Source organism: Mauremys reevesii, linkage group 4 (assembly GCF_016161935.1).
Source record: "Mauremys reevesii isolate NIE-2019 linkage group 4, ASM1616193v1, whole genome shotgun sequence".
Taxonomy (NCBI): Eukaryota; Metazoa; Chordata; order Testudines; family Geoemydidae; genus Mauremys; species Mauremys reevesii.
In genome coordinates, this window is record NC_052626.1 from 69982846 (window position 1) to 69995099 (window position 12254).

The following is a 12254-nucleotide window of genomic DNA, read 5'->3' on the forward strand; positions in this document are numbered from 1 at the left end:
TATGGGATTTTGTGAGGTTTAATAGTGGTTTATAAGGTCCTCAGATACTCAGATGAAAGGCATTTACAAAGGCAACATAATTTAGCATGATTTCTGTAAACACTGATATGTATGACTTTGAGCAGACATATTAGTCCAGAAAAGCAGACTTTGACTCCCTCAGGGAACTGATGGGCAGGATCCCCTAGGAGAATGACATGAGGGGCAAAGGAGCCCAGGAGAGCTGGCTGTATGTTAAAGAATCCTTATTGAGGTTGCAGGAACAAACCATCCCGATATATAGAAAGAATAGTAAATATGGCAGGCGACTAGCTTGGCTTAACAGTGAAATCCTTGCTGATCTTAAATGCACAAAAGAAGCTTAAAAGAAGTGGAAGATTGGACAAATGACCAGGGAGGAGTATAAAAATATTGCTCAGGCATGCAGGAGTGAAATCAGGAAGGCAAAAATCACACTTGGAGTTACAGCTAGCAAGAGATTGTTAAGAGTAACAAGAAGGGTTTCTTCAGGTATGTTAGCAACAAGAAGAAAGTCAAGGAAAGTGTGGGCCCCTTACTGAATGAGGGAGGCAACCTAGTGACAGAGGATGTGGAAAAAGCTCATGTACTCAATGCTATTTTTTGCCTCTGTCTTCACAAACAAGGTCAGCTCCCAGACTGCTGCACTGGGCAGCACAGCATGGGGAGGAGGTGACCAGCCCTCTGTGAAGAAAGAAGTGGTTTGGGAATATCTAGAAAAGTTGGATGAGCACAAATCCATGGGGCTGGATGCGCTGCATCCAAGGGTGCTAGAGGAGTTGGCGGATGTGACTGCGGAGCCATTGTCCATTATCTTTGAAAACTCACGGCGATCGGGGGAGGTCCCGGATGACTGGAAAAAGGCTAATGTAGTGCCCATCTTTAAAAAAGGGAAGGAGGAGGATCTGGGGAACTACAGGCCAGTCACCCTCACCTCAGTGCCTGGAAAAAAATAATGGAGCAGTCCTCAGGGAATCAATTCTGAAGCACTTAGTGGAGAGGAAAGTGATCAGGAACAGTCAGCAAGGATTCACCAAGGGCAAGTCATGCCTGACTAACCTAATTGCCTTCTATGAGGAGATAACTGGGTCTGTGGATGAGGGGGAATGCAGTGGATGTGTTATTCTTTGACTTTAGCAAAGCTTTTGATACGGTCTCCCATAGTATTCTTGCCGGCAAGTTAAAGAAGTATGGGCTGGATGAATGGACTATAAGGTGGATAGAAAGCTGGCTAGTTTGTTGGGCTCAACGGGTAGTGATCAATGGCTCCGTGTCTAGTTGGCAGCCGGTTTCAAGCAGAGTGCCCCACGGGTCAGTCCTGGGGCCGGTTTTGTTCAATATCTTCATTAATGATATGGAGGATGGTGTGGGGCTGCACTCTCAGCAAGTTTGCAGATGACACTAAACTGGGAGGAGTGGTAGATACACTGGAGGGTAGGGATAGAATACAGAGGGACCTAGACAAATTAGAGGATTGGGCCAAAAGAAACCTGATGAGGTTCAACAAGGACAAGTGCAGAGTCCTGCACTTAGGATGGAAGAATCCCATGCACTGCTACCGACTAGGGAACGAATGCTTAGGCAGCAGTTCTGCAGAAAAGGACCTAGGGGTTACAATGGACAAGAAGCTGGATATGAGTCGACACTGCCCTTGTTGCCAAGAAGGCTAATGGCATTTTGGGCTGTATACGTAGGGGCATTGCCAGCAGATCGAGGGATGTGATCATTCCCCTGTATTTGACATTGGTGAGGCCTCATCTGGAGTACTGTGTCCAGTTTTGGGCCCCACACTACAAGGATGTCGAAAAATTGGAAAGAGTCCAGTGGAGGGCAACAAAAATGATTAGGGGGCTGGAACACATGACGTATGAGGAGAGGCTGAGGGAACTGGGATTGTTTAGTCTGCAGAAGAGAAGAATGAGGGGGGATTTGATAGCTGCTTTCAACTACCTGAAAGGGGGTTCCAAAGAGGATGGATCTAGACTGTTCTCAGTGGTACCAGATGACAGAACAAGGAGTAATGGTCTCAAGTTGCAGTGGAGGAGGTTTAGGTTGGATATTAGGAAAAACTTTCACTAGAAGGGTGGTGAAGCACTGGAATGGGTTACCTAGGGAGGTGATGGAATCTCCTTCTTCAGAGGTTTTTAAGGTCAGGCTTGATAAAGCCCTGGCTGGGATGATTTAGTTGGGAATTGGTCCTGCTTTGAGCAGGGGGTTGGACTAGATGACCTCCTGAGGTCCCTTTCAACCCTGATATTCTATGATTAATTACTTTGAAATAGTTTTCCACAATGAGCTGTTTTAAAAAGCCTTAGTGACCTAGTGGATTCCTAGGAGTATAGGGAGGAAAGGCAGGATGAGCAGTAGGTAGCAAGAGGTCAGGGATGTTCTCCATCACAGCAGTGGTGGGGCAAGATAGGACTCTAGCGATGAACCATCCTGCATCCCAACTACCTGAAACCTTCACTGATCTCTGATTTAACATGTTTTCCTGCAACTAGGAAACCCAAGTCTTTGGACAAGGTGTGCTTGGTGCATGTCTCCTGCAAGTGGAGAGGGAACCAATATAAGCCACAGTCGGTAGTACAAGACAAGTGAGCAGCAATGGGTGGGTAGTCAGAGAAAGGAAGAAATTCATGGGGGAAAAAAAAAAGAAAAAAAAGAGTCTGGGTTGTCATATTTTAAAGGGAGGAATGCTGTGAAAGTACTAGGGAAGCGGATGGTAGTCTGGAACATTGTTTTGAGGGGAGAAGATGACTTCTGGAATTAAGGGAAAGCCTGAAGTACCCTAGTGGGGAGAGAAAGGGCTAAGGAACTATAATTAATTTAATAATATCTGAATTTATTGATTACCTTATTTGAAATGTCAGTAAAAACACTGGAGTGTATATTGCCAGCATCACTTTTGAGACTAGAGAGTAAGTGTTTTGCATCCCTGATCAACTTCTCTTCTTCATCTGCCATCTCTATTTTATGTATTTACTGCCTCTTCTTGTTTTGGAAGATTATAGAATTTTGATGAAATATCCCTTTATGAATCAATCTGCATCTCACACATCTACTGGAGAACAGGGTATTTGACCAAACTGTTTTCCACATGAATGTGTGATTTCACCCCTTTGAGTTGGCTTAGTATTTTTCAACTTCAGCAGTGATTTCTCTCTCCTAATTCATTCTGCCTACACAGTAGGTATATAGACACTCCTTTTGGCCTCCATTGCCAGCAATTTGCTGATGACACCCAGCTGTATACTTTTTTTTCCAGAGACACAACCAACATCACCAGGATGCCACAATGTCTGCAGGAGGTCAACACCAGGATGAAAACCAGCTGGCTCAAACACAACTTACACAAGACAGAAAAGATGCTAATCATTAACCTCACCTCACATCAAAGGTACTTGTCTCCCATTTGTCAAAATGATGCAAAGGTGAGGAGGGGTCCTGTTCAACTTAGACCTTTGCAATTATCCTGTGAGACCAGGTAGCATGAGTTTATGAATTATGTCTTCTTCCCCCTTCAAGTTGCTCCAGAAAACTTCTCTCCCAAGTAAAGATCTGCCCATGGTGATCCAGAGTCTGATTGCCTCCAAGCCGTATTACAAAACCCTCCTCTTTGACAACTTTTTCCCAACACAGCTATATTTAATGGTGGAGAGGTGAAAAAACAAACAACCTCTTTGCTTGTTCATACATGTATATCCTAAGCACCACCTGTTCTGCCAGGGCAGAGGGCATAGCAGAAGATTCTCAAAATCTACCATAGACCTTATCAGAGTAACCTTATCTGGGAAATGCTACAGTGATGGACTTCTATAGCTTCCAGATGATGGCTCCCTACCTAATTTTTCTATGTAACTATGTAACTATTATGTTAACACCAAAAGAACTCTTCTGCCTGCTTATTGGAAGGGCATCCATAATCCTTTAAGAGAAGCTATTCAAGGGGATAGTTTTTACTTCGTAGCAAATACAAAGTAATTTTGCAGAGTTCCTTACAGGTGAAGTTTGAGCATTAAGTTCTCAACCTGTATCCTTTTATGATTCTAGTTTTCCATTCACAACTCGTCCTCACATGTTGTCCAGAATCCGCTGGTCTAGGTCTCAATGCTCTTTGTAAGAGCCACATGGAAATTGGTGTAAAGGTTTATGAGGAACTCCTGACATCTAATAAGAGACTAATAAATCTGAGGATATCACCTTAGTTGCTAGTGTGCAGTGCATCTATGTCTCAGATAGATACTCATGTTGGATGAATCAATTTTCATGATTGGAATGCCCGAGACTTACTGAGTGTGGAGATTAGGTCAATTCTTAGTCCTGAAGTTGGTGATTCCTAACATGACCAAGAGGATAGAGGTTGCACCGTGGACACTGGAACCATATTTGACTCGTGCGTTAATATCTGAAGGGATCTTTATCTTAGTTTTTCACCATACTTTTCCCCAGAGATTTCAGTCTATGGGCATAACTTGGGTATATTGCATGGTTTTATGTTGGGACTGTAATTATTTTTATTTCTTACCCTCTAGTTTCAGTAGAAATTTATCCAAATACTCGTCATTGCTTGCTGATAGAGACTGATTCAAACTGGAGATTCAGTTTCTCACCTGGCTGAATCGGTTTCCTGTTATGTACCAACTGTAAACTCTTCTTAGATCATGATACCTTGTAGACCAAGGGTGAACTGATAAACAGTCCAACAACAAAGGTTTGGATCTACAAAACATTTCCATGATCTGAACAGGATCTGTACTGTGTCTAACATTTGGAATGTGTTTAAGCCAGACCTCAAGCAACAAATGACACATGCTCACCCACGATTTGATCATTGGAAAGCTTTTTATATCATCAAGCCTGAAAGCCAGAATATCATTCAACTAAGTATATAGAATGATAGAAATTAGCAATGGTAAAGTCTTATTTAGTCATTAGTGAAAGGCCAGGTCTTGTATTCTGTACACAGCACTTTCTTGGCTCTGATATTAACTTCCTCTGTTAATTTCCCTGCCTTCATTCCCTCCTGTGAATAAAAATAGTTCCCTACCTCACAGTTTTTAGTATTAGGGCTTGTCTATACTAGACTTAAAATGCGACAATGGTGCTTCAGTGTAGACACTACCTATGTTGATGGGAGGGATTCTTCTGTTGGCATAGGTAATCCACTTCCCTGAGAGGCAGTGGCTAGGGCTTAGTGCTGTCTACACAGGGACTTTGGTTGCCTTAATTACGCTGCTCAGAGGTGTGGATTTTTCACATCCCTGACTGACCTAGCTAAACCAACCTGATTTTCCAGTCTAGACCAGGCCTAAGTGTTTGTAGAACACCATGAAAATGAGAAGCATGATACAGTCCACCTCTTTTAGGGGGCAGATATAGGATTGTTTGCTCCAGCATATTCTCCACTGTTTTTTCAAATCCAGTTTTGAATGTCTGTTATGAAGCCTTCATCACTTTCTTTGAGAAACTATTCCAAAACCTAGTAGTTTTCTCCATTTGAAAGGGTTTTCTGATACTCAAACTAAATTTTCCTTTTCTTAATTTCATTCTATTATTCCTGTGCAAATCTGCCTCCCTCCTGCCCTTTGAAAACTGAAGGCCCGGAATGAGGGCTCAAGGAGTTTCCTGCTTCATTTTGTCCTGAGGCAATCCCATCCTGATGCCTGACTTCACAGGGCAAATTGGCTCTGTGGAATTTGAGAGCAACCCTCTGATTTCTCAAGAGGCTGGAGAAAAGATTCTAGACTTTCCCATCTGTCTTTGTTTAGGAAATAAATTGAGGTCTAAATGAGAGAGGTTGCAGCTGATTAGCACGTATCTTGTTAGCAATTGAGAGCTGGACGAATAATTGATTTTTAGGTTTGCTGGCCAAACAAAAAAACCTGTACAAAATATTTGGTTTGGTTCCAAAAATCTTTGGGTTTTATCAGCAAATTGGGAAAGTCCATTTTGCACCAGTGTAAGTTTTGTCTTTATCTGTCCCAGTTAGAACCTTTAGCCAAGGGGTTAGGGCACTTGCCTGAGATGTAGGAGACCTAGATTTGGAGCAGGGATTCAAACCCAGATATCCCACATCCCTGGACTGATAGCTGAACAGAGTTTGCTGACCTGAAACTATTGGGCGAGCTGAAACTTCATTTTTTGGCGAATAAGCTATTCATCTGAAAATTTCATCCAGCTCTAGTAGTTACCATTGTGGGAATGGATGGATGACACATGGTGCACGGGGACATAAGCTGCTCAACAATTAAATGTACAAAAGACAACATGTAAAATGTAAGATGACGTTTCCTTATTTATGTTTAGCCTCTTGACTCTACTGTTCATTTTTCTCAATCTAGTCCCTGGCAGGGCAGATGTAGCATATTTTGAAATAGTTAATCTTACAAATATTCAATCAATAAAAAATTAAGTTAGGAAAAGTCAGTGGGGCAAGCCAAGAAACAATAAAAATTGTGGCCATTAACAAAACGAAAAAAAAGGAAGTAACCATGGAGATAACGTGATGTGGGCCACTCACCTCTGTTTGGACTGTAACGGCATGCACTCACCACTGCAGCGCCTCCTGCTTGTCAGTCTGGGAATTAGCTCTTTCCAGCCTCGGTGCACCTCCTGCTGGTTGGTTTCTCTTCCTTGGTTACTGGCCCTGTTGTCTCCACCACTTCTGGCCCTGTGTCCCTCCCAGACCCCGGTGCCCCTTACCTTAGGGTGCTACCCCACAGCAATGCCCCCACACTCAGGGTCTCCCCTCCCAGGGGAACCCCTTCCCCGTATGCCTACCTTGCCTCAGTGGCTACTGCCAGTCATCATCTAGCCCCCTTTCTCTGGTGCAAACTGCAGTCTGTAATGGCCACTCATCATTGGCCAGGAGGTTGGACCTGCTGCCTTTCCCTGCAGCCCTAGTACCTCCTTCAGCCTTCCTGCCAGGCCTCAGCCTGGGAGGTAGCCAGGCCTGAGCTCCCCCACTCAGCCTGCCCCTTCCCCAGCACTGCTCTGTCTAAGGTACCCTGTCTCTCCCAGGCAGCTAGGTACTTCTCACTCCAGGGATGGAGTGAGACTCTTGGCTCCTGACTCACAGCCCTCTGTGGCCAGCTACTCAGCCAGCCTCCCTCAGCTGCTCTCACTCCTTTTATCCCAGGAGTGGGGTAACTTCCCTGCTACATGCAGGGCTGGCTCCAGGCACCAGCTTATCAAGCAGGTGCTTGGGGCGGCCACTCCGGAGAGGGGCGGGTATTCGGCGGCGGGTCCTTCACTCCTGGTCGGAGTGAAGGACTTCCCGCTGAATTGCCGCAGATCGCGGCTTTTTTTTTTTTTTTTTTTGGCGCGCGCACTGCTTGGGGCAGCAAACCCCCTGGAGCCGGCCCTGGCTACATGTACCTTGTATCACTTTCTTCCCCTCTCCTTTCCTCTGTCTTTGTTTTATAGTGTCAGCTCATCAGGGCAGGGACTATGTTCTCTTTTCTTCTTTGGAAACGGCTGTAATAAATAACATCAACACTGTACAAAGTGTAAAATTAAGACCATCTTTGCCCCAAAGGTCCTACAGCTTAAATTCCTGTCATTTTTACTGAGATACAGAAACATTGTTTCACGGAGTTTTAATTATTATTTTTTAAAAAGTGACCACCTGTATAGTTATTGACGCTTGGCATCATCTGTGCAGTTCCCATTGGAGTTCATGGGAATTGTGCCTATTCATCAAGGGGTAGAACAGACTTCAAGCTACTGGCAATGAAACAAACAAAAAGAGTTCCTTTCAGGTTGTTAACTTTACAGATTGCATCCATTCATTCGTTACATCTTAATTATTGCCCCTGGGCCTGTAGCAGCACATGTCCGGCAAAGAGACCCTCATTTCACCCTATGGAAGCGCTGCACGTTGTACAGCTCACTGCTCAATGGAAGGGAAAGCAGAGACTATTTATAGGTGTGGCCTAAGGCACACACAGAGGCTGCACGCAAGCACAGTGATGCTAATCAGAAGCCAAATAAAGCTGCTGTCTGAGTGAATCAGTTGGTGAGTCAGCAAAGCATCTGCAGAAGCAGCAGCAGACACAGCTGTTGCTAGGATACAATGGTTGCAATACAGAAATATAGCCCACTTTGCTTTCTCCTAATTGATAAATTTTTGTTGCATTTTTATCAGGTCTAAAAAAAGTGAAGAAATTATATATTTAAATTGCTTAAGTGAATTTATATTCTACCAGGTGGGAAATCTTCGAGGACTTAAAAAAAATCCTTATAAAAATATTATAGCACAACTAGTGCCTGAGCAGTTCCTTTATTTTTAAAAAAAATCACAGTAAGATGAGAGATCAACACAATTTATTCAGAATTTGAGCTTAATAATGGAGACATTTGAACAAGCTCAAGATTTTATAATGTCAGAGGGACTAGATCTTTTAAACTAGTGACAACAAGGTGTGGGAAAAATTAAAAGCTGGAAGGGAGGGATTGGGAGTGTATGTAACATTCAAAAACCAGTAGGAGAGCACTTCAGTCTCCCTGAACACTCACTCAATAACAGACTTAAAAGTGGCAATTATTTAACAAAAAACCTTCAAAAACAGACTTCAACAAGAAACTGCAGAACTGGAATTAATTTGCAAACTGGACACCATCAAATTAGGCCTGAATAAAGACTGGGAGTTGATGGGTCTCTACAAAAAGAGAATTTCCCTCTGCGTCTGACGAAGTGGGTATTCACCCACGAAAGCTTATGCTCCAATATTTCTGTTAGTCTGTAAGGTGCCACAGAACTCTGTGTTGCTTTTTACAGATCCAGACTAACATGGCTATCCCTCTGATACTTTCCCTCTGCTGATACTCACACCTTCTTGTCAACTGTTGGAAAAGGGTGATGTCCACCTTGATTGCATTGGCTTCATTAGCACTACAAAAATAATCAGCTGTTGAGAATAGGCCGCTATCACCTTAAAGGAATTGGCCTTGTTAGCACTGACCCCCCATTTGGTAAGGCAATTCCCATCTTTTCATCTGTATACTGCTTACTGTATTTTTCCCTCCATGCATTTGATGAAGTGGGTTTTAGCCCACGAAAGCTTATGCCCAAATAAATTTATTATTCTCTAAGGTGCCACAAGGACTCCTCATTGTTTTCGCTGATACAGCTAACATGGCTACCACTCAAAGCAGAAAGGAGTCACTGACAGGTTGAAGTAGGTTGAGATGGAGGTGCTGGTCTTTGAGGGTATAATGCGATCCTGGAGTGGAGGGTTCATTATCCTGACACTGAGCAGTGGCTAGTACCTAATGCTTCAGAAGAAAGTGAAACTCCCCCATAGTGCACCTAACCATTCTGCAAATCTGTGCCAGCACATGGAATCCTGCCACTACAGCAGGGGTCGGCAACCTTTCAGAAGTGGTGTGCCGAGTCTTCATTTATTCACTCTAGTTTAAGGTTTCGCGTGCCGGTAATACATTTTAACGTTTTTAGAAGGTCTCTTTCTATAAGTCTATAATATATAACTAAACTATTGTTGTACGTAAAGTAAATAAGGTTTTAAAAAAGTGTTTAAGAAGCTTCATTTAAAATTAAATTAAAATGCAGAGCCCCCCAGACTGGTGGCCAGGACCCAGGCAGTGCAAGTGCCACTGAAAATCAGCTTGTGTGCTGCCTTTGGCATGTGTACCATAGGTTGCCTACCGCTGATCTAAATGGACGGTCCATATAGATTTAGCCTTTTCTGGCTCCCATCTCTCCTTGCAATATTGATCCACACAAACACCCCAGATACTTTTCAAGTTCAGAAGATGGTAGCATGTGCATTTAAGAGGAAAAGCAGCGACTGTACCAGTAACAGGGTGGGGTGTGTATGTGGGGGGGAAGCGGGACACTGCTACCAAATAAAGGAGCTTTAGGAGGCTCTTTCAAATGAACCTGTGCACTGAATACTCTTATTGACATAGTGCCCAGGGGAGTTTCAGCTTCTCCCTTTTGATGATGCCAGTGGCTCAGAGAAGCAGCTCAGCTGCAACTCTTGACATGAAACTGACAGAGCAGGGACTGGAGCCCTCAGAAGTGGCCCTTAAGACCCGGGTCCCTGCTGCCCAAAAAACTCATATGGCTGCTTCTAGGGACCACTGCGCTCCCCACTGCCTTCCCCTTTGAGATGCAGATCCCCTGCGATGCAAGACCTACCCAGATCACTCCGCAGTTTGCGCATTTTAAACCTGAACTCTCCTAGGGGCTGAAAGCTGCCCAGACAGGGGGCCACTCTTGCCCGAGCTTAAGTGCCACTGTATTAGGATGCACAGACACAGCAAGAGCCTCCCTGTCGCCATCTGCTCTTTCCAGAGGCTGCAAAACCCATCCAACCCCACTGCTGCCTAGCCGGCTCAGGGGCGCCGGGGGCATGGCCCCCTCCTGGGCTGATGCAGTGCCAGAGAAGGGGAGAGAAGAGTGGGAGCATGAGGCGGCAGCGGGGCCATGCAAAGAAAGGGGCCAGTTGAGACTCGCGGCACCTTGCACCAGTCCAGGCTCCCGCTTTAAAGTCCAGGGGCCAGGAGAGAATTGCACAAGCTGCTCATGCAGCATCTGGGAGTCGTAACGCAGCTGCTTCCCAGAGCCTAGTTCCCCCAGTGCTCCCCAAGCCCCATGGGCAGGGACAGTTCTGGCTTTTTTGCCAACTCAAGCACACACACCCCCACCCCAAACAATACAAAACCACAAAACCCCAAAAAAATGCAAAGTGCAAACTTTCGGTGCCACTTACTTGGTGGCTTGCAGCTGCCTCCCCTGGCTGTGCTGGCAAGCCTCTGGGCGGGTGGCGGCTAAAGTTTACCATGGGGAAACCTCTCTAGTTGACCTAATATACAGTGCCTTGCAGTGCCTATAGGCCAACTTGCTCCAGTTTTCACAAGAAGCAGAGTTTACTGGGGATGGAATCTGAATGCATTTTATTTGTAAAAATACTTTGTAAATGTAAAGTTGTTTTGCTTCCATCTCTTTTAGTTACCAACACTGCTTTGATACACTCCATTCTTTCTATATGGAAGAATAAAGAATGCATTAATGTAAAGTTTGTTGGTATGATAAATATTTATAATCATGAATTTAAAGGACCTTAGAACACCAAAGCCACACACTGGTGCTATGCACAAGTCACATGCAGTGTTGGCAATCTGTTTTGCCCTATCAATGGCCTCAGGCTTGGTCTACACTAGGAACTCATGTTGGTATAACTACATCTCTAAGGGGTGTGGAAAATCCACCCTGCTGAGTGACAGTTATACCAATCTAACCCCGGTATAGACAGTGCTATGTCAACAGGAGGGCTTCTCTCATTTACGTAGCTACTGACTCTGGGGGTGGTGGAGTACCTTCACTGACAGGAGAGTTTTGTAGGTAGCATCTTCACTAAGCTTTACAATGGCACAGCTGCACCTGTGCTGCTGCAGTACTATAAATGTAGACAAGCCCTTATATATGGAGGGCAGAGAGAACAATATTCTAGTGGAGTGTGATGAGGTATACATGTTCCCTTGCTGGATGAACTGTGAAGGAATTAAACACTGTCACAGGGCTAAGAAGAAAAGCTTAGCCCTTAGGTACTGCTGGAGTTGCTAGACCTGAAGAAAGCAGCTCATTGCTGTGGCCTATTAGGAGGCTGTCACACTACAAAGATAGTAAAATAAATGTGGATCAGACTCAAATACAGGGAAGAAAGGTAGGACAGAAAGTAGTCCTGAGTCCCTTATAAATATATTAAAAAAGGATTAAGATCCTAGAAAAAGTATATTTTAAGTTAATGTTCCAGTAACAGCAGCCACATGAAAAATTGGCAAAACATCTATTTTTAAGGGCAAGAAGACATCTAGCTAAAAAACATTAGCTGAGATCTAAGCAGTACTGCATTCTAATCTGAGCAAAGTTTCTAAACTAGACTGTACTTCTTATCTGAACCTAGCTTCTACACTGGAAGTGTACCCTAACTAGTATAAATTGTCATATAACCATTGAAGTTAATGAATCTATGACAGTTTCCCCCAGCTGAGGATCTGTCCAGAGCTTTATAGTTTCTTGGTTTCAACACTTTGGGTACGTCCACACTACCCACCAGATTGGCGGGTAGCGATCTATCGGGGATTGATTTATCGCATCTAGATGAGATGCGATAAATCAATTCCTGAATGCGCTCCCATCGACTCCGGAACTCCACCAGGGCGAGAGGCGGAAGCGGAGTCGAAGGGGGAGCCGCGGCTGTCGATACCGC